A 21,055-nucleotide genomic window follows, 5' to 3' on the forward strand; every position below is an offset into this window, starting at 1 on the left:
GCAGTGCAGCCCTGTGACGTGGCAGGTCCGAATGCTTTAAAAGGTGGTACCACTCCCAGAGAACGCCAGGGAGCTGCATGTGAGCTGATGTTTGATAAGAGCTGCAAAATTGATCATTTATTAATGTGGGATGGACCAGAAATGTGAGCAGTAAGGAATCAGGAGAGGCGTGTGTAGGTGTGTGTGTCTGTGTGTGTGTGTGTCTGTGTGTGTGTGTGTGGGTGGGTGGGATGTGTGTGTTTTTCTGTGAGGAGATGAGACGAGGGGTAAGTTTTAAATGTAAAAAATGCATCTTAAAATATGCTTTATTTATTTAATATTTGTGCCTGTCTGCAGTTTTGTGATTTGCTGTCATTCTTACATTTTTAGTAATGACTTAGAGCCACGTGTGATCTAAAAAGACAAATGTTCGAGCCGAAAATGTCATAACCTTGAGAGCACTCGACTTTGCATTCAGAACAGTTTTTTTCCCTTGACAGCTAGCACTACAAAATGTTTGAATAACTCACCGAGAAAAGCTATTTAATGCAAGTTTAAATAACTACACACTACCAAGGGCATGCTTGAACTTATTTCAACTTAGTTTTGTTGTAAATGTAATTTTGCCATGCTCCGCACAGTTACTACAGAACATAGAAAAAGCTTTAATTTTTTTTAACCAAGGATCACTTTGACATTTCTATTTTTTCTGAAAAAACATCATTAATTAGATTTTTTTTAAACCTTCTCAAGATGGGCAGTGTACTCTGTTAGCTAAATTAGAAACCAAACTTTTCCAATGAACCAGACAGTTGCAAAATGACCTAGAGAGGAGAGTCTCATGGTTAACTGAAAGTAGGACAATGATTCTCCCAAAGCTCAGTCCTTACTTTAGTGAAGAAGAGCTACAAAAAAGGAGAAGCTGTCAAATTGCTGCCTGCTTGCGATTTATTGTCTGTTTGGCCGTTTTAAAAGCTGTTTAGGACACTTGTCTTTAGCGAGCGCAGGTCCGTTCCCTCTCTCCTCTTTTCCAACCTTTGCTCTGCCATGTGGCCGAGTAGGCTCCCTCCACACAGAGAAGCTCGTTTTTCAGAGGTGAGTGGCTTAATGATTGAAAAGAAATACATCTGAAACGAAGTGCTCGGTTTGTGCCCCTGAGAAGTGTGAACTGCATACGAAGAACGCTTGAGGACATGTTTTTTCATCCTTGCTGGTTTCTTATTTGTTCAGAGCTTCTGTCAGTTGCTTTACCTTCTTGTGTTTTATTAAGTACAAGTTTAAAAAAAAACAAAACATTTTTATAAAGTAAAGAAATACAGAAATGTGTATGTTTATTTACTCCTTATAGTTCTCATGGGAAATAATTAAAACACATTGTTATTGAGATCTGAGGAAATTTGAATAATGTGCTTTTGAAAGAACATTTTCTAATCACACATTCAAAACTCAAATGATACTGAGCACAAATTTTGCTTCTTATTTTCCTAATAGTTACTAATTTTTCCAGTTTGGTGCAAATATGTAGAAGGATTTAATGTTTGAAGTGTTTCCTCTATTCACTTTTAATTACACAGGATTAGAATCTTCATTCATTTCAAGGGTTAACTAAAAGTAAACCTCTAATAGTTAACAAAATCGACAGTTTCTTTTTTAAACTGTGATAGTTATGCTTTTTATTTAAATGACTCTTTAAAAAAAAACAAGTGAGAGGAAATACACCGCATTTTAAGCTTTTCCATATATCTCTGTGCAAAGGTGATTTTATGAAAAAGGTCAGAGATAAAGTTACTATAAAACTGGATTCAGCAGAATGTTTAACAACTGAAATTATCATTAATTTATGAATGAAATGTATAATCTTTTCACAATAAAAGTTTGTCCTTTTGCAGGCTTCAATTTGGGGAAGAAGTGTCATCATGCAACCTGTAATTGTAGAATTTAAATTTGAACGGTTGTCACATTTCAAGTTAATCCATAAATTGAGTTAATTATTAAAATTGCATTAAAAAAATCTGGGACTGAAAAAAAGACCCCTGAATGAATTTAGCTCCTTTTTTTATTTGAATCTGGAGTCATTTCTGGTTCTATTGGTTCGCATTCAATTAGAAATTGCCCACAATGTGTTTTATGTTTTTACTCTTAACAATACTGAATAATATAATATATTAAAACTAGTAGTTTTGCATAAATGATGTGAATGTGTGTGTTTATCCTTATGTTCGTTTATCTTTTCCTGTTTTACAAACACTGTTTGTTAAATATATTATGAAAAAATAAGTAATTTGGTAGTTCCCTCTTTTCTTCATTATAACAGTAAAAAAATTAAAGTTAATTTGTATTATATAAATTTCAAAGTAACTGAAATACTTTAGTGTGATTTGAGCATTAAGAAGGCAATCTTTAAATCCGACGTGAACGAATGAATCTTAATGAAAAAGTGCACGTTATGTCTCCTCTCCGCCTTTACTGTTCTGTACGTCACCGGATTTAATCCTGTGACTTTTAGTTCCCAAAGTGACTAAAATGAATTCAGATCTTTTGAAGCGTCCGTGAGCGTCTCTGTTTTGACAAATGTTTAAATTGGTTTTAAAAAATGAAAAACTAAGACATCGAGAGAGATCGCACAACACACAACGTTTTTATGGCGATTTGACACGTTACAAGGAGTGTGCGGGTGGCTGCATCACTCGGGCCGCCATCTTGTCTCCTCCTGTCCTCCATTTTGTAATTTTTCTCCCTCAGTTCTGGCCTACCTGCTTTTATTAAAGTTTTACCAAGTGCTCTGAGCCCGCTTTGTGTGAGGTGAAAAAAGAAAAATCAGCTGTATTCACATGATTTTCAGTTATACATTACATTTTGGGATGACCTGTCAGGTTGATGATTTTTTTATTCCTCTGTCAGCTGACCTGATGCTGAATTACTGCTTTTCACCTTAAAGCACCTTTTCTGAAGACTGAAATCTGCCAGCTGATGCAACAAGTTACCTGCACAGGCACAGCTCCTCACAAGGAGGACCGAGTCCTATTGACAAGGTGTTAATCTCTCAGAACAATTTGTACATATAATGAGCAGCACTCAAGTTAAAGGTTGCATGTGATTTAGGTTTTACAGATGTGCAGCGTAAGCGACTGTGACCTATAGCCTTATAATGGCCGCCGGGGGTCACATAGGTTAATAGAGACTGATGTTTGAGGCCCCAAAGTGACATCCCAAAGGGGATGGCCCCTTAATCCTTATTAGGCCTCTGTGTTAGTGATCCTTACCTTTCAAAGCAAACAGCACGCTCTCTTTGCTGTGGGGCCCCGACCTGCCCCCGCCGTTACACTTCTGACCCTAGGGTCGTGGCCTTTGTACAGAACCCTTAAGAGCCTGACCTTAGGGTCACGGGTGTAATAGAGAAGTTGTTGAGGCACGTGCTGCTGAGGGGCCCCTCGACGGACCACCTTGTAGAGGGAGCGGGCCCGCCGCGCCGGCCACCGAAGAAAGAGGGAAAGTTTGTGTAAGTTCGCCAGGGTGTGAATGTGTAGACAGCTATAACTCTCAGGTTCACAGTAAAACATAGATCTCCTGTGTGACTTTTTCACCCTTCAGAAGAACATCTTTGACATGCAAAAAATACCCAAATGTTGGTCTTTTTCAGCGCAATCCATCAGTGCAGCCACAGAAGTAGATCCCTCAGAGGGTCAATTCTCCGCTAACTAACAGCTAAAAGTAATACACTGAAGAAAAAATATTTTTGGTTAAAAGGTGGATAATAGATTTATTTATGTTATTTATTGCTGTGCTTAATGATGAATTTCAGTTTGATAGCCGATCTGCTGTGATTTCTCTCAACTACTTGTTGGCTGTTTAATTGCAGTTCATGTTGTGATTTGTCTGTATTTATATGGTCCTGTAAAGTTGCCATCAGTGAGTATCAAAAATATTGTGGTTGAGTTAATTTCACTTTGTGCATGTGTGTGTTGCTTGCCCTGGGGCAGTGCAGCATCGAGCAGTGTCAGTGTGCTGTAAATTTCATACTGTGTGTGTGTTGATCGGCTGGTTTGTTGCAGTAAATTTGTGGGATGATTCATAAAGATGTGAAGGCATTCTGGGGCTGATAAGTCAGCGACTTAATTGCTTGAGCTCCTCAAGAGTTATAAGTCATTTTCACTGAGACTTGGGCTCTGTGTTGCAACCATGACACATGTATTGTCACTTTTTTGTGGTTGGCTTATTTGATAATGTTTGTATTTGATTTTCCTTTTGCATCTATTTTAATTTTTTTGTGAATATGTAAGACTGTGTGGTAAAGCTTCTGTTCTCTTTTTACCTTCACACAAAATATGCAGCACTTGCATGCATAGGAAATGTTAACAATGCTTTTACACACTGACGTTACGTGTGCTGTAAGGCAGAGTGCAGCTCAGTTTTAACAAGGAGATGAAGGGAGCTGATAAGGGGGAAAAAAGCGGTTGTAGACTCGTGGAGATGTCATAAAGGAGGTTGTTAATATTGGAGTTTCATCAATGGCAGCATTACGCAGGCCACTCCTGCAGGGGCGAGGCCGTGCAGAGGGCTACAGTGTCAGAAGTTGGCAGCTGAGCCAAAACCAGAGCTGTATCCTCAAATGAACTCTCCGCGACGTACGGTGCAACAGGCTCTGCCAAGTTTTTTGAATTCCTGCCACATGTTAGATGGTAAACAACTGACTTGCAGTAACAGTATCTTAGATAGAAGATGAAGAGCAAAGGGACTCTTCGGATTCCAGATGAAACATGGATTTGTCTACAATAGTGTTTGATATATATTCAGCAGGCACTTGTAACGGCGTTTAATGTTTTCAGCGAGCGCAATTGGTTCAAAGACGTGGCGAGATATGACGTCACAGGGTTCAGTCTGATCACTGTTTGGTGCTCAACCGGGGTTTTGCTCATCAAGGCCCACGAGGGAATTTATTGCTTTTTTGATAAAGTGCATTTAAATCACCAGTTGCCTCACGTTGAACCTCGGGAGTAATCTCACTCCTCATTTTTCACGAGTTTGCGCATTGTGCGTCATTGAAATGCGGATGGTGCAGCAGTAGTACACACAACACAGGGAAGCCGAGTTTTTATTTGACTGTGTGGAAAGGTGAGGAGAGAGCTAGGCAAGGCAAGTGCACCCGTTCGCTTCCTTTCTCCCTCTCTTTCTCTCTCCAAGCCCGTCCTGCGAGGTAGAAAAGGCGCACACACAGCAGCGTAACGCCTTTTCTTTCAGTCTCCAGGACTGAAAGTGCAGGGTCGGTGCAAGTAAGCAAGCGGCCATATTAGTTTGCTCTTCTGTTGCTCATACTCGCTGTTTTTCATCTACTTGTCGCCTGTTTAAAAAGAAAAAGAAAACAAAACGCCACACGTATTGAAATACTGATGTTTTCCCAGCTTTCATTTGTTTAAATTCATGTTAGTCCTCTTTAGACTCTGCGAGCATAAACACAGATTGACATCGAGTCTAGCTAGCTGTGTTCCATGATGTGAGATTCGTCGTTTTGTTGGACAGTTCCCCCCCCCCTCTCTCTTTTGTATGGCTGCTGCTATGAGGAGAGAAAAAGGGGAAAAAATTTGCCTGTGCTGAGTTCTGGGTTTCTTTTGGGAAAGCGAAGACTAGAGGGGAGGGGAATGGTGTCCAAAAAGGAGGAAGTTGTTTCTTTGCCATGGGGGAATCTGTTGCAAACAGTTACGGGGCATTACAACAATTTGGCTGCCCAGAAAAGTTTTTGAGGAGGGAAGTCGGGTGGAAACCGGACGGGTGTGAATAACCTTCAGCATGCTGATCCAGAGGTTGGTAGGTGTGCATGAGAAGAGGGGAGAGAGGGAGACAGCAGGGGTAGTATCTGGCACAAAAACATAAAAAAAAAAAAAAAAAAGATCCTTCTCATGCAGGCTTAAATTAACACTAGCTGTTCAGAGCAGGGCTGTTTATTACTGTAGGGTAGAACAGTGCTACTGAAAGGACAAGAAAGGGTGGGAGACAGAATAGGCTGGACGCGGAGGGGGAAGGAGGGTGTTGGACATGAGCAGAGCCATCAACAGAGTCCATTTTATCGTTCGGTTACTGCCCGACATTTCTCCTCTCCTTAGTCGCACGCAGAACCGGCTGCTGTTGCTGCAGTTCGCAGCAAGGCGAGGGTGGCCTAGTAATGGCACATGGCGGGCGCACTGCGGTAAATATTACAGGATTTTTACAGCGTGGTTCAATGCCGCAATCATGGCGGGGCAGTCGCATCCAGGTGCTTATCTGGCTTTGATTGCGTGCCAGAACAGTTGATGTAGCTTTCCTACATATTAATGATTGAGCATAAAAAAAGCCCAAAAAACGAGCAGTAATCAAAAGGATATTCATCACTGATCATACCTGACACTTTTGGCCTTCGCTAGGGGAACGCCATTGCTTCCGTGCCAGCTGGGAGTTTAGTGATAAAGACGTGTGGGTCAAAGCCAAATGGCTGATATTAAACTGAAAGGCCCAGCAGCTCTGCAAAGAAAAGATACACTATTAATCTTTCCCTCCAGTCTCAAAGTTGGGTGTTGCAAGTTGTCCTAGAACCCTTTAATCATTTGTGAGTGTTTGCTGTGACTCTCGTCCTCAGCAGAAGTGCACCCCCCCCCACCCCGTAGCCCAGCTCAGCTCCCTCCCCACCCTGCCTCGTGCATGCGCACGTCATACTGGGTCTGTGATGAAAACGCGTAGTGCGCACGCACTCCCACACGTCCCTGTTTCATCATCAGCTGAGCTCTTTCTCCTCCACTCACAGCTCTTCTCCCCTTCCTCTCTCGCCCCCTCCCCTCTCTCTCTCTCTCTCTCTCTCTCTCTCTCTTTGCCCTCGCTTCTTTTTCTATCCATCGCTCTCCTCCTCCTCCTCTCTCCCTGGGTCCCGGCCACATGCGAGAGGGTAGACTAGGACGCTGCAGCTCTGAAAAAAAAAAAAGAGGGGAAAAACGCTCTGCTGCTATTTCTACAGGCAGGCCCTCCCCTTTAGCTAGTCTGTGCCAAAAGAGGGAGGGATTTTTTACTACTCCCAGTCCCAGGATTTTAACCCTCTGCCTGCTCTCACTTCTCTCTGCAAGATCTGTTCCTCAATATCATGCAACAAGTGGCTTTGCTTTACTCCTACTTCGACATTGCTGCGCAATTTGCAAAGGCATTTTTCAGATCCTTGTTTTCACGCGCTTTTAGTTTTATCACGTTTTTGCCTCGCCTGGGTTGTTGCTAGTAGAGATAAACTGGACCTGGCAGTTTTGCGCCGTGCCCTAGCGTTGGTGCAAAGGTTTTTCTTGTTTTGCTTTTTTTTTTTTCCTTCAGTACGTTTCTTGATTGCTCAACACGTCAGGTTTTTTTCTCCTGGATGAATCTGAGTATGGAGGCTGCAGTTTGTTTTATGTGCTGTTCGATTTCATGTGTCTCGCGCATGGGTCTTAAATTGAATTCCTTATTGTTTTCCTGTGTTCTTATCTGCTTTGCCCTCTACCTTCCTAACCCTTTCCATCTCCAAACCTGTCCCTCTTTTTGGTTTTTTTCTGCCCCACCCTCTCTTCCTCACGTTCTCTCTCTCTCTCGCTCTCTCTCGATCTCGTGGGCAGTCTCCAGTGAAAGGGGAGCAGGAGGGCGGAGCAGCAGCGGGGCTTTTTCTGGGACAGGTGCCAATTCCAAACAAAAGGCACAAAAAACAAAAAAAAAGAAAAAAGAGTGTGATAGATCCCAACGACAGAGGGAAAAGTGGCGTGTTTAAAGAACTGATTTGTAGTAATTAGATGTGTGTGCATGTGTAACTATTCTTCTCTTGCAGGTTTTTTTTTATTGCATGAGTGAATAGCAGCAGAGATCTTGAATTCTCTCTTTCCCCCCTCTCTCGGCTCTCTTGCTCCCGTGAAGGCATTTGAGTTTCGAGCGGGGAAAAGAAGGAGGGGTGGGTGGAGTTGGGAAGGGGCACAGGGAGGTGGAGCCTTGTCTCCTCTCCTCCCTGCCGAGTTTTCTGCATTATTCATATGCCCGGGCCAGCGCTGCGATCTGACTGGCTGCCTGGCTTAGCATTCATCCGACATTCAGCAGCTCTGTTTGCTAACATTCCTCATTCAAAGCCTTGTTAACTGCCAGACGGGAGGAACACGCGACTCCATGGGAAACCCACATGGCCTCTCCATTGTGGCGGGCCCTGACAGTCTCAGACAAGGAGCTGGCAGACAGGGGAGAGCGAGAGGAGCTGGTTTGTAAATATTAGAAAGCAGTTAGCTCAGGTTAGGGAGGTTACCCAACGCTCAGAGACGGGTTTGGGGTGAAGTGGGCAGATTATCGCGGGCAAATCCCAGGCAGAGGTGCGGGCAGACATTGTAGGAAAGGCGCTGAGGCAGACACGGAGGCTGGTACTTTCTGGGACTCTGAATGGGTCTGTCATTGGCGTGCCCGCCTACTTCTTGCAGGGAGTGCAGAGCTGTGTGACTGAATCCAAGCTCCTTCTCTGCCCTTCTCTACAGAGAGGATATGTGGACATACTGTGTGCAGCCACGGATGGGTCCAGCACAGCCGCTTCATCCAGGATAGCTCATTGCTGTGGTGTGGGCCAGTTACTTCAAAGTCTCAGTGGGTAAGTCAGAGAGAGAGTGTGTGGGTGTGGAGGTAAGTGTGTGTGTGTGTATATTTAGGTGTGTGGTGCATGCACACATGCCATGGTTTTCTTTTGTCAAAAGATGAAGACACAACGAATGCGGAGAGCCGCATCGTGTGACCCGATCACCACGTTTGTATGTATGAACATTGTGTCTGGGTGTTGTTTCCTCCAGGGCTACATGACTATCCAGTGAGAGCAGGCTTAACTAAATATAGTCAAACTGGTTAGAAACGTGGCATTGGCTTTGAAATTTCGACGAAACTGAGCAAATCTCTTCTGTAGTGCATTCCTACCTGTACTTTAGCACTCCGGATCGGCCTTTTGTGTGTTTCACAGAGAGAAATGCTTTTTTGGAGGGAGCAGAGAAGGAATAGTGCTGTAATGTTGGGCTGAGGGCCAGGGAAGGCCTGCTACACAAGGCCGAGCCCCACCACAATGATCTCTCTATCTCTACCTCTCTCCCTCTGTCTGTCTCTCTCTCTCTCTCTCTCTCCCCCTCTTCTCAGGTCTATCAGAAAACGATTAAACGCCACTCATATTGAGCTCTGCTATTAAAACCTCATCTTAATGAATATGTGCCTGGTTTATTCCCTGGAAGTAAAGGTTAAAGATTTGAAAATGGGTCAGTGCTGACACGTGGCCCCACGTAGCTTTAATATGGCTCAAACAGGCCTTTTTGGACACATCGTTTATGACGCTTTATTAAAACGAAAACTTTTTCCTAGAAAAAAAACATTAAGGTCTTAAGATTTAAAGGTTGCCCTCGTTCGCTCGGTTACAGACTATGGTTTGATTAAACTGTAAACGCACACGATTTGAGAGGTGCATGTCGACCGTAGTAGAGTGCTGTGCTTTTTAAAGGAAATTAAAAAGGTTATATTATTATTACCTGATTACAACTGCTACTTCATCCATGACGATGAATATCGGCTCTAATTTTGTCCGTATTATATTAAATTTTCCACATAATTAAAACACTGAGTGTGCCACACCCCTCAGCAGTGCCATTCAACTTGGCATCTTTTAATTATCATCCATAAATCAGTTTTTGAAAAGATCGCTAATTGAAAATCTTGCTTTTTTAAATTTTATTTTTTATTTTAAATCGATATCACTCCACGTTGAACACCTCAGCACATCAGAGTCGACCATGACCAAAAGGTAGGAGTGGAGGCAGTGTGAGTCATCACAGATAGCTCTAGTCATCCCACCTACATCCTACGTTTGACAGGCCTATTCAACCGCCACTCTCACACTACTGAGCCTGGCTTAAACTCCTCCATCACTGTCACACTGACAGGAAATCCTGACGTCGCTTTAGTGCATCCAATCCCTGTTCTTCAGACCCTCAGTCAGGTGAAATTAGGAGTTATACAGCAGCATTTGGACACATTTACTCTTTAGGTGTAGCAGTGAAAACTGCAGGAGTCAAATACAGGATACGGCTGTCTTCTCATTTCTGCTCGAACTTTTTGTTTGTTTTTACCTTCCTACATTATCAGTTTAACTCTAATCAACACACATTTCCTAAAAATACAGTACAATCCAATGTATTTGTGTGAGGAAGCACTGGAATCCGCTGTCCTGTCTAAATAGAGAGAAGCCCGCTTCAAGATGTTTTTAGTGCCTTGAAAACTATTGATCACCGTTTGGAAACATATCAAAATATTTTTCTAGCGATTTTCTTTTGCTTTTTGTATATGAAAAACTATTTATTAGGTCTTTTTATTTCATGAAATCAAAACGTCGTACAGTACATGTCCACAAGATATTGCCAAGCCTGCAAATAATATTTCATCTGGGGAAAATGAAGGAAGCAATCCTGGCCAGCTTTTGAAATTGATAAGCGTTACTTTTTTCCCTTGCAAATCTGGCAGTAAATTGTAGTTTGTTGAGCGATTTAATGCAGCGCACATTGTTTTTCTGTGTTTGAAGAGCCATTTAATGTTCCTGCCGTGATTTCTGTAAGCAAGTAAATATTTATTGTTTAAATATTTACTGTAAATGTGAATGTAACATCGAAAGCTTGTAATCGAAATGTTGTCATTACAAAACATTAGAAAAGTAAAAGACATTCAGAAAGCGAATATAAAGACCATCACACGACATCTTGCGCGCACACACACACACACACACACACACGCACACACACACACACACACACACACACACACACACACACACAGGCAAACAACCAGACACATTTGATGCTGTGTACCCCACAATGAACCCTGGCTCCTAAGATGAATGGGGTTCCCACGCCTCTCCCAAGGAGTGCAGGGCACAGCCTCCTCCTCTGAGCATTCTCACACACACACACACACACACACACACACACACACACACACACACACACACACACACAATGCACTACAGATGGCCACACAGTCTCCCTCAAACATACACACAGGTGCATTTCAGTAAAATACAAAGGCACACACATAGTAAAATAGCATAATGACCCATTTTCGAAAACTACAAGTATACATACTTTAATTACTTATTTTTTGGTGTAAAAATAAATAAATAAATAAATAATATGATGGAAGTGTCAGTTTTATAGATGGAGTCAGTTTGGTCTGAAGAAGACTTAATTTATATAGCAGCAAAGCAGAGGGGAAATGAGATGCGAGAACACACAGATTGTTTTTAGTTTCAGTTACACTTCTTTTTCTTTCAATCTCTGTTTGTGTGTATGTGTGTGTGAGAGTATGTTGTTCATGAAGTGTTTTTATTTCAGGGAAGGTTTTAGATGAATCAGATTTTTATGGGAGATTCCAACTTTTTATTTTCTGAAGGTGTAGCAAAACAGAGTCCTTGAGAGAGAAAGTGTGTGTGTGTGTGTGTGTGTGGTGTGTACTATTTCAGTACACGATTTAGTTTATTAAGTGAAAAATAATTATTTTGTTTTATTTATTTTTTTAATCGTTGGATAACTCTAGTGTCGTTTTTAAAAGACTTGAGAAATTTTTTTTGTGTTTTCGTTTTCTCATGAGAAATACATTTGTAGTTCACTGATGTATATAAACATTTAAATATATATATATATAATTGTTTCACATTTTTGTAAATGTACTTTACAGTTGGCGTTTATTTTTTTCTCTAATATGTTTTAAGAATATTCTGTGTGTGTGTTTGTGTGTGTGTGTGTGTGTGTGTGTCTGAGTGATAGAGAGAGAGAGAGAGAGAGAGTGAAACAGAGGATGGTGTCCGTATTATTTATTTATTTTAGGCTTAAAATGTAGATTTAAAATTAATTGTTAATATAAACAAATATTTCAGCTATAGCATTTAATTTTCTGCTTTTTGTTTTATGTTTCTAAATGTTCAGTTACTGTCATTTATATTTAAATACTAATATAAGCACTTTTAAAAATTCCACATTTTGTTTAATAAAAAGTAATATTGGACCAAAATGAAGATGGTACGAATGCCTAAAAAAATGCCGAAACCAAACCCAAAAAAAAAAAAAGGCTAAAGGCTAATTTGTCTTTCTTTGGACTTACAGTAATCTAAGTCCCTGTAGTAATTTCCTGGAGTTAGTGCCTTTCTGAGAGATGAATCTAAGCTGCACTGGCCAGTGAATGGTAATGCAGTTATCCCGTCTAAATTCAGCTATGATCACTCTAACATATGCTACATCAGCCTTAATGATACACTTAAGTAACTGCTTGGCAGGTTTATGACCTGAGCGATACATGGACACCTTGCCGAGTGTGTGTGCATGTGTGTGATTTGCGAATACATTTTAACAATGCTGCATGTGCAGACATGGGTATGTGTAAGTCTAACTATAATTGTCTGTTTTTTGATTTCATTTGCAGAGTCATTATTTGGGAGTGACTTTATTTTTCCGTGCCAGACATTGATATCAAGGTTAGTCTAACATTTTTATTAATTTTCTTTAAAATTATACTCTTGTTATTGTATTGTATGTTTTTGTAACACTTTCGGTGCATATAGCAGCACTTATTTTGTGTGTGTACATACCCGGACAGTCAAGAATCATTCGGGACTACTTTCCATGATTCAAGCACACAGCTCAGCGACTGCCGTTTGTTGTTAGTTTATCAAACACAACCGTCTCCAGCACACAACAGCGGCCGTATCATCGTGTGATGCGTTTTGTCAAAAATCGTATCGGTGCGTTGTGTCTGTCGTGTCATCTGAAACGGTAAGTCTGTGCTGCAGCTCAAAGATAATCTCCTCAAAGGAAATTAGTCAGGAAAAATGGGACAGAAGAGCCGTCAGCCTAAAGGTCAAATGAAGATTAGAGCGAAACAGTACACGAGGGCACACCGGCTGGCACCCCGGAATTACACAAAGGCCTCATTGTCACAGGAGCCCTCGGGTCTGCGCACTCTCTCCCAGCATACTTAGGGAGACATGACACCTGTTGGTGGTTTTGATCAACTGCATGCAGAGCGACAGGACACCTCACACTTAAGATTTTTCTGATATTAAAAGACGACTTTGAGTCGCATACACGTCTAGAACATTTTCAGATCGGCGCTCTTCCGCACAAACACACTCACGGGTTCGGTTCAGGCTCGAGTTTTTATCTCACGTCAGTTTCAGGCTTTCCGGTGGCACGGCTGACCTTGTGCCGTTAAATCAAAACGACAAATGAAAAAACAGCAAGCAGTGAAAAAAGCAATTACTCTTGATTTATAATTGCTGATTATTGTAACCCTCCAGACACACCGGCTCCACTCACTTCAAAGGGTGAATTGGTTAATCTCAAATAATTGTGAAGCTCAGTCCTGACAGTTTAACAGTTTATGGCACTGTGCATTCAAAATGTTGGATGAATGTATTTTTGGAAAGTTGTTTGCAAGTTCATGCCTAGATTGAGGACCTCATTTGCGCCTCTCTTTAGTAATTTTTTTTTTTTTTTTTACAAACTGTAAAACAGTTGCGTTTTCAAAAATGTTTTAATCACATTTAACAAACGATTATATTTTAATTACACGCATTAACTAAAGAAAAGTGTTAATGTAATGCTTTTGGGCAATGTTGAAAGATTATTTGACCCAAACTTACAAAAGAAATGAAGATTTTTGACTGGCCTTGTGTTTTTAGGGTTAACGTTTTTGTGCTTTGCTTTCTGCCTCCACCCACTTCCAGTAGAGATTAATGAAATTCTGCTTGTTTATAGTATTTAATCACTTTTAATAAAAGCAGTCCCATGTATTCCAAAAAAAGTCATCCTTTTCACTCTGGATAAATTAATAATTTTTTTTAACGTAACATTTCTGAGTAAAATCAAATGACATTTAACTGTGATTAGAAATCTCAGCGACACATACATAAAAACGTTGGTTCAGCAGAAGTAAACTGGAAAATGCATTTGTCATAATTTACCTGGAGTGACCCTTTAAGTAAAAGGGCCTCTCCTGTGTAAACCCGATACCCTGCATACACGCATTAGCAGTGCAAGTGAAACAGCAAGCTGCACACACAGTCAGGCCTGCTTATACCTCACAGGGTTGGACAGTAAGTAGCTCATATAGAGATTTGTGTGGCATTTATGGGATAAACGACCTGCAATAAAACAGCCACAAACTGGTGCGTGCGTGTGAAGAGTTAAGGCAGTGACTCACTTTTATAAGTTTGACCCCCACCTCGCGCCCTCACGCCTCTCCCCTCCCCTCCGTCGCTCCCCAACTCGAGGGGGAAACCGCAGCAGAGCCGCAGCCTCTCCTGTCTCACTCAGGAAACTCCCTGAAACAACCACAACCTCGTCTGCTCGACCTTTCAGGCCAACACACACTCTGACATACAAATCTGCTCATTTGCACCAAGGTTTCCTGCGACACACACAGATGGGTTTACCATGAAGCACAACACACGACTTCAGCGTTTTGGAGTCGCTTTTAATGACGTGATTGTGTGTTTGTTCCTCTAATAAACTGCCAGATAGCAATACAGAGAAATGCAACAGGATACTCATGAATAGCCACAGGATACTTGCACTCTCCACACGTTCACATGCAGACATGCAAGCACCTGCAGTCGTGTGTTTGCACACCGGCACTGAAGCAGGCCCACGTACTGCTCTCTGTATCCATCGTGTATGACATGTGTGAGCACGCTGATATAGGCGCTCTGTTGTTTTCTGATGCTCCTGTGTCAGACAAGAAGTGAAAGTCTGACCTTTGAACAGAGAAGTGCAGCTCACTCTCTCCTCTAGTTTGTCAGCATCGAGACGAGGAAACCTGAGAGGAGGCGAGTTGACAGACCGCACAGACCTGCTCAGGGAAGATGACCTGCCAAGCTCAAGTGACACGCAGAGGAAGTGTTTTGAGTGTATTTTGTTTTGTTTTTTAATTACCACACATTTCGCACATTAAGCCTCTCCTTTAAATGTATAAAAAAATAAGGAACCTCATGATCAGCTGGGGCCTTTCTGCATGGATGTCCTCCATGTGGCTGTGTGGGTTTTTCTGGGTACTTTCCTCCCACAGTGCATGTTAGGTTGGGTAAATAGTGATTAGAAATGTGTCTGTGGGTGTGGATGTGATTGTGAGATGTGTGTCTGTGTGTGTTAAACCTCTGATAGACTGGTGGCTGGGTCAGGGTTTAACAAGTTTAGAAAAAAACCCAATAACGGATTGAAAAAAACATAGAAATAAAAATATGTTTAATTTCTTAAAATGTAAAACAAGCACTTTTTCGGACAGTCAGTGTTTTATCTGTGAATCAAGTACGTTTAAGTGCTGCTTCTTGATGTTTTGCTAAGACTGCAGTACTGGCTTTATTTAAATTTACAAACATTTAATTACGTTACTGTTTTCACATGACATTGAATATAGCTGCCTACATTACATACAGTACAATACACTAGTGTGCTTGTACTGACCTTTGGAACGATGACAAAATCAACTTTATGAAGATCCACCTGTTTTTTCTGCCTTTAATTGGATGCTATGGTTTTCATCGGCACATTTGTGTTGCTGTTGTTTTATTACATTGAATTGTGGTTGAATTTTACACACTTAACTCCACCCTTTACAGCTTATCTGTAGTTGTTTTTTTTTTTTTAAGTCTTGTCCTGATTTCACAAAGGTCAGTTGTCGTTGAGTTTCTGTTCCCACAGGTCGACTGGGTGTGACTGGAGAGCCGTGCGAGTTCAACTGTCCTTTGGGGTGAGGTAGTAGGTTGTATAGTTTTAGGGTCATTCCCAAGCTGTCAGATGACTATACAACTTACTGTCTTTCCTGAAGCGGCTGTAATAACATCTTCTTCATCATCGTACCCACAAGAGGATAAGAAGCATGACTTTTGAATTTGGACTCGTTTGTTTGTTTAACCTAAAATAATATGCAGATTTTTGTGGGAAATTGTTCTCTTCTTATTTATGCTTCTTGTTGGGTTTTTTTTAAAATTATGTTTAAAAAAGGTAAGTTCTGCTAGTCTGAAGTTGTAACCAGTGAAGCTTGTTCTCACAGTAGTAAATTTAGTGAAGTAATGTGAAATCTAGCCACTTTTACTTTTGCAGTTTTTTCATGTAACTTTTCCTGCAAGTGCTTCAACATCACGTTTTCATGAACTGATTTATGCCTGTTCCTTTTATGTGCAGCGTGTAACATTTTAACTGACATTATCATGGCAATCCTCATTGCAATAATAAATAACAAAGTTGCTTTCAGTTTCATTTATGCAGCGATGCGACTCGCGCACAAATCCTCTCCTTACCCGCCTGGGTGCTTTATGATGTTCGTACAGGGTGAGGTAGTAGGTTGTGTGGTTTCAGGGTTGTGATTTTACCCCATCAGGAGCTAACTATACAACCTACTGCCTTCCCTGGAGGGCAGCAATACATCACAGGAGCGCGCGCATCTTTGTCATCTTCCCTGCCTCTGAAAAATGGGACTTAGTCTCGTTTACTAAGGCCCACAAAAGACTGGCATTCGATCTCAAGGGTTCACGTGTATGGGTGAGTGGCGCTCACTCACACGACGCATTTCAGAGAGGCAATCACTTTACACATTTGTAACTCGCACTGGGAAGATGTCATGAAAAATGCATTTTTATTTAATTTGATTAGCATTCATGTTTTAATACTGCTTGTACTTTTCCCTCAGTAATTAAATAAAGACTGGACAAAAAATAATTGCTGAGCAAATAATGGCTGAAGTCTGATCTTTGTGCTGATAACAACTGTGCAACAGTAGAGTCTCCCTAGATGGGATATTTTCTTCGAAATGCTGCTTTATTCTCTAATCCCTTTAAGGAGCTCATTATGCCCTGAAATTCTAATCCCAAAAGCCTCTGCGTCTCAGGAACATGTATCTTTTTATCTGTCTAGAAAGGTCTCCTAAAAAGCATGCATCATTTCTCTTTTGTTCTTTAAAACAAAAATCAATTGCATGGGATTTCTTCCAAGTAAGATGTTAATACTGTGGAAGATTAAAGGCAAGTAAAACTCCAGAAAACAATTGAAGGTAGCGCAAACAGCCAAGAGTCATGCTGTTTTATGAAACCACACGTAGGAGTGCAGCGTTTTTGGGGGTTTTCAAGCGACATCCCTGACCAAAGCTGATTATGTAGCTCGCTGCTTAAAAACCATTTCGAATTCAGAAAAAATGAGCTTGTGTTTCCATCCCAGATGGAACGGGAGACCAGGTGCCGAGGTAAAACCAAAGAAAATCATAAATTATCACCCTGCCATTTGTTTGTGGGAGAACACGCTGAGCCACCATGAGGGGTTTTTATCGTCTACACTTACTGTGCAGGTCCACAGGAAAATATGATGGCCAAAATATCCTATTGTCATGCGTCATTTCACAGTAGATGGCGCCAGATATTAAATGTGGTGTTGTTGCTTTGCTGGAGACGATCACAGTCTACACTAATTTGTTAGATGTACTTTAAGATGGGCTATAAATTTCTAAGGAGTTGGCACAGAATGAGGGTGTCCTGCTGACCTACATGTAGGAGGTCCAGGCAGGAAGGGAGGGCTGCTTTCTGCCAACTAAAGTAACCTTACAGCAGCGCCGACACAACGTTGGGCTTATGGTTGAAATAAAGTTAATTTTGCCACAGGTCAAGTATGTGCTCCATAGGGTCACAGTTAAATATCAAAAATCTTCCAAGTGTACACCGTCAAATAAAAAACACCAGCTGGTAGCCACAGTATGAAGTGCCATTAGCACTAAATTGCGAAGGGAGGCTTTTTGGAGCAACCGTTTTAAAAGCAAGTACACACGCCTACCTTATTCATGCTATTAAATGTGTTTTAAAGAAGATGGGGATTTTTAAGGTGTAAATAAAAGGCAAACACCTGAAAGATGGTCATGATTTGTATCCCAGTGTGTGGCTTAGTAGGTAGAATGCCATTCAAACACTCAGACAGTTGTTATTTGGATTGCAACTGCAAATTAGGCTGACACCAAAATGACCTTCACTTTCTTATTGCTTAACTGTGAGCAGCATTACACCAAGAGACAGACTTATTTGTCATTTCCCAGCAATACCTGGACACAGCACATATCTCTGATTGTCACCTGAAATGTGTGGCATCACACAAATGCTACAATAGAGCAAGTTTTACACTAATGAACAAAAAGCTATGAAAGAGAAGGTTTGGAATTAGAAACAGAAGTTCATTCAGCTAGTTTGGTTGTTTTAAATTGGTGGTGGGGTGAACCTTTAGACAAATTACAAAACAAAAAGAAAAAGAAATGAGCCATCAATTTGCATATATGTGTTTTGCTACATCCAGCATTTTTATTACTGTGTATTGTGCAGTTTATTTATTTATTTTTTAACATATGCTTCGGGACGGGGGTCACAATGATATAATAGAGGTCTGAAAAACTCATGTATCAAATATTATACACTTGGCCTTAAAGGGTTAGTAAGGTTAAGGCCAGGGGTGTCAAAAAATAATATTACACTGTAGGCCACATATATCCCACTTTAGGGAGTAGGTGGGCCAGACCAGTGGAACTCCATGCCAGTGTAAAGAAGTTAACCCTTTAAGACCTACCATAGAACCAAGTCCGCCAGAGCTTATATTATATTTTTACATGCTGTAGTGCCATTTTTGGGAGCATTTCAAGTTGATATACATCAATACAACCATTATAGCCCACATTTTAATAATATGTATGCAAAAAAGTGCAATAAACTACAAAAAAATTGAAAATCGTTTTTGTTTTTTTAACATATTTCTAGTGTTAAGGGATTTTGTGATTTTATGATGTTTTTCATGTTTTTCCTTTTTGATACATCTTCCTTTCAATGTTTCATTTATTTCAGTTCTCCTTATATTGCTCCATTTACTCATTTACTCATATGCTCCTGTTAAGAAAGGCTTGAAAAGCACACAGTGTTCACATATCTTTATGTTTTGTCTTTGCTTCTGTTCACACACATACACATGAGCCCTGCAGTATTCGCTGACTCCTGCGAAAGTCTCTTGCAAACACCCTGGGAAACAGGACCCAAACTGGCTTCTGTTTTCCTCGAGATAGAAACTGCACACACACACACACATATACACTGTGTCCCATACATGCCCAGATTGTCTGTTACAGCCTGATAAAACAGGGAATGCTATGATGTATAAATAAAGCTGACTACAAAGCCTCGGGGTGAGTATCACTCGATCACTCACCCGTGCGCACGTAGTTCTCTGAACAAAACTCTGACTGTTTCTGTATTCTTTCAATGTTTAAAAATGTCTTGCCACTGACATTTAATTGGTCCTTCGAGCCGGATGGTTTATTGATATTATTGTATCATCTAACTATTCACAGACGGAGCCACCAGATCCTGACGTCGTGAGTACCTGCACTGCAACCACCGTTTCTAGCGAAGCGAGGAAAAGCCCAGAGTCGTACATTCGCCTACTGGCCAGTGTCTTATACAGGTCCACGACGCCAGGTTCTTGGTGACGCCGGGAAAAAGAACACAGCGCAACATTGAAGGTGAATATAAAGCAGCCAGAAACACTTTGCGTTGAATAATCGATTTTAGTTTGACACTGCTCAAAGTAAGGAAAAGGACAGACGTGTCCTATGTAATATGCTCGCCCGTGTAAGACGAAACAACCTGCCCTGTGGGGGCCCGTTTCGCAACATAAGCAAGGGTTGGTAGCCAGTATATCTCACGCTCGCCTGCGTAAGACGGATTAACACGCCCAGGGAGGCTTAATCCGCAGCAAAACAAAAGGTTGGTAGCAACGCTCGCCTGTGTAAGACGGAGAGGCTTAATCCGCAGCATAAAAACAAAAGGTTGGTAGCCACGCTCGCCTGTGTAAGACGGATTACCATGCCCTGAGAGGCTCAATCCGCAACAAAAAAAGGTTGGTAGCCAGAGAAGCGAGAGTGTCAAATAAAAATAGGATTTTCTCTAAGCGCGCTAACTGTTTGCTGAATGTTTGTTGAGGAGTAAGTGCTTCATTGAATAGGAGCTCTAGGCTCCTGCACTACTCCCACTGTTTTCCTGTGAGTACTGGATGGTGAGAAAGAGAAAAGGTTGCGCTTCAACGCGTAAAATTAAGTCCGCCCTGAATTTAGTTCAGGGTAGAAGGCTGACTTAATAACCTCCTCTGACTCTAGTACCAGAACGTCTCACAGTGTGTGTTGGCAGTATTAATAAATAAATAAATCAATAAAGTGGTTCTATTGAAATAAAATATAAAATATAAAATATAAGCATTGAAATAAAATATAACATATAAGCATTGCATCAATTAAACAAAATTAGAAATGGGCAATAAATCCACAAAACCTGAATTAACACCTGACGAATTGTGGATGGAGAAAAAGCACCCAGGTGCAGGTAGAATAAGTGCAAATAGATGGAGAGACCCAGAAAAACCTACTTGCACAACCTGGGACGGGAATGGCAACCCCGCCCCAGTACAGGAACTACACAAATGCCTGCAGGAAGAGATAGAACAAACTAGTGGTAAGGAAAAGGAATTAAGAATGTCTGAATACGTAAAATTTTTCATGCCCTGGCAGGAGGAGAGCAAAAGGCGTGGGGATAAGAGAAAAGTGAAGCAAAACAAACAGAGTGAAAAGCCACCCACTGAAATAGTAAACCCCCCTCCTTATCAGTCGCCTCCTCCTGCCTCAGCCCCACCAGATAGTGAGCAGCAGCCTCAACCTTGTCCTCCAATCTCAAAAAACCCCTTTGTGAAATCACAAGACCCCTATGCTGCAGCTAGGCAACAGCTTAATTCAACCACACATATAAACCCACCTACTTCCGGGTTTCCGCCATATGATGAGAGCCCCAATACACCTTTCGAACAACAATTAAAAAATGCGTTTCTAAAAGGTCTCCTCCCAAAGGTCCGCGCTCACGTAGATAAACATTGGGTCACTCAAAACACCGGGAGCTTAGCTGATGCTCTACAGCATGCAGAGCACGCAGTAAAAGTGCAGAAAAATAAAGCAGCTCAAACCGGAGTTTTTGTAGTCACAACAGAGGGAG

At 41.3% G+C, this 21,055-nt stretch overlaps 1 protein-coding gene across 1 annotated transcript in view; it reads left to right on the forward strand.

The window, feature by feature from the left end:
- ppara (peroxisome proliferator activated receptor alpha) overlaps window positions 1-21,055 on the forward strand; it is a 54,304-nt gene that overhangs the window by 14,224 nt on the left and 19,025 nt on the right. The window contains exons 3-4 of the mRNA XM_025899322.1: window positions 8,469-8,578; window positions 12,427-12,478. The gene's annotated coding sequence lies outside the window, so the exon portion shown is untranslated. The remainder of the gene's footprint in view (window positions 1-8,468; window positions 8,579-12,426; window positions 12,479-21,055) is intronic.

This window comes from Oreochromis niloticus, linkage group LG17 (genome assembly GCF_001858045.2).
Source record: "Oreochromis niloticus isolate F11D_XX linkage group LG17, O_niloticus_UMD_NMBU, whole genome shotgun sequence".
NCBI lineage: Eukaryota > Metazoa > Chordata > Actinopteri > Cichliformes > Cichlidae > Oreochromis > Oreochromis niloticus.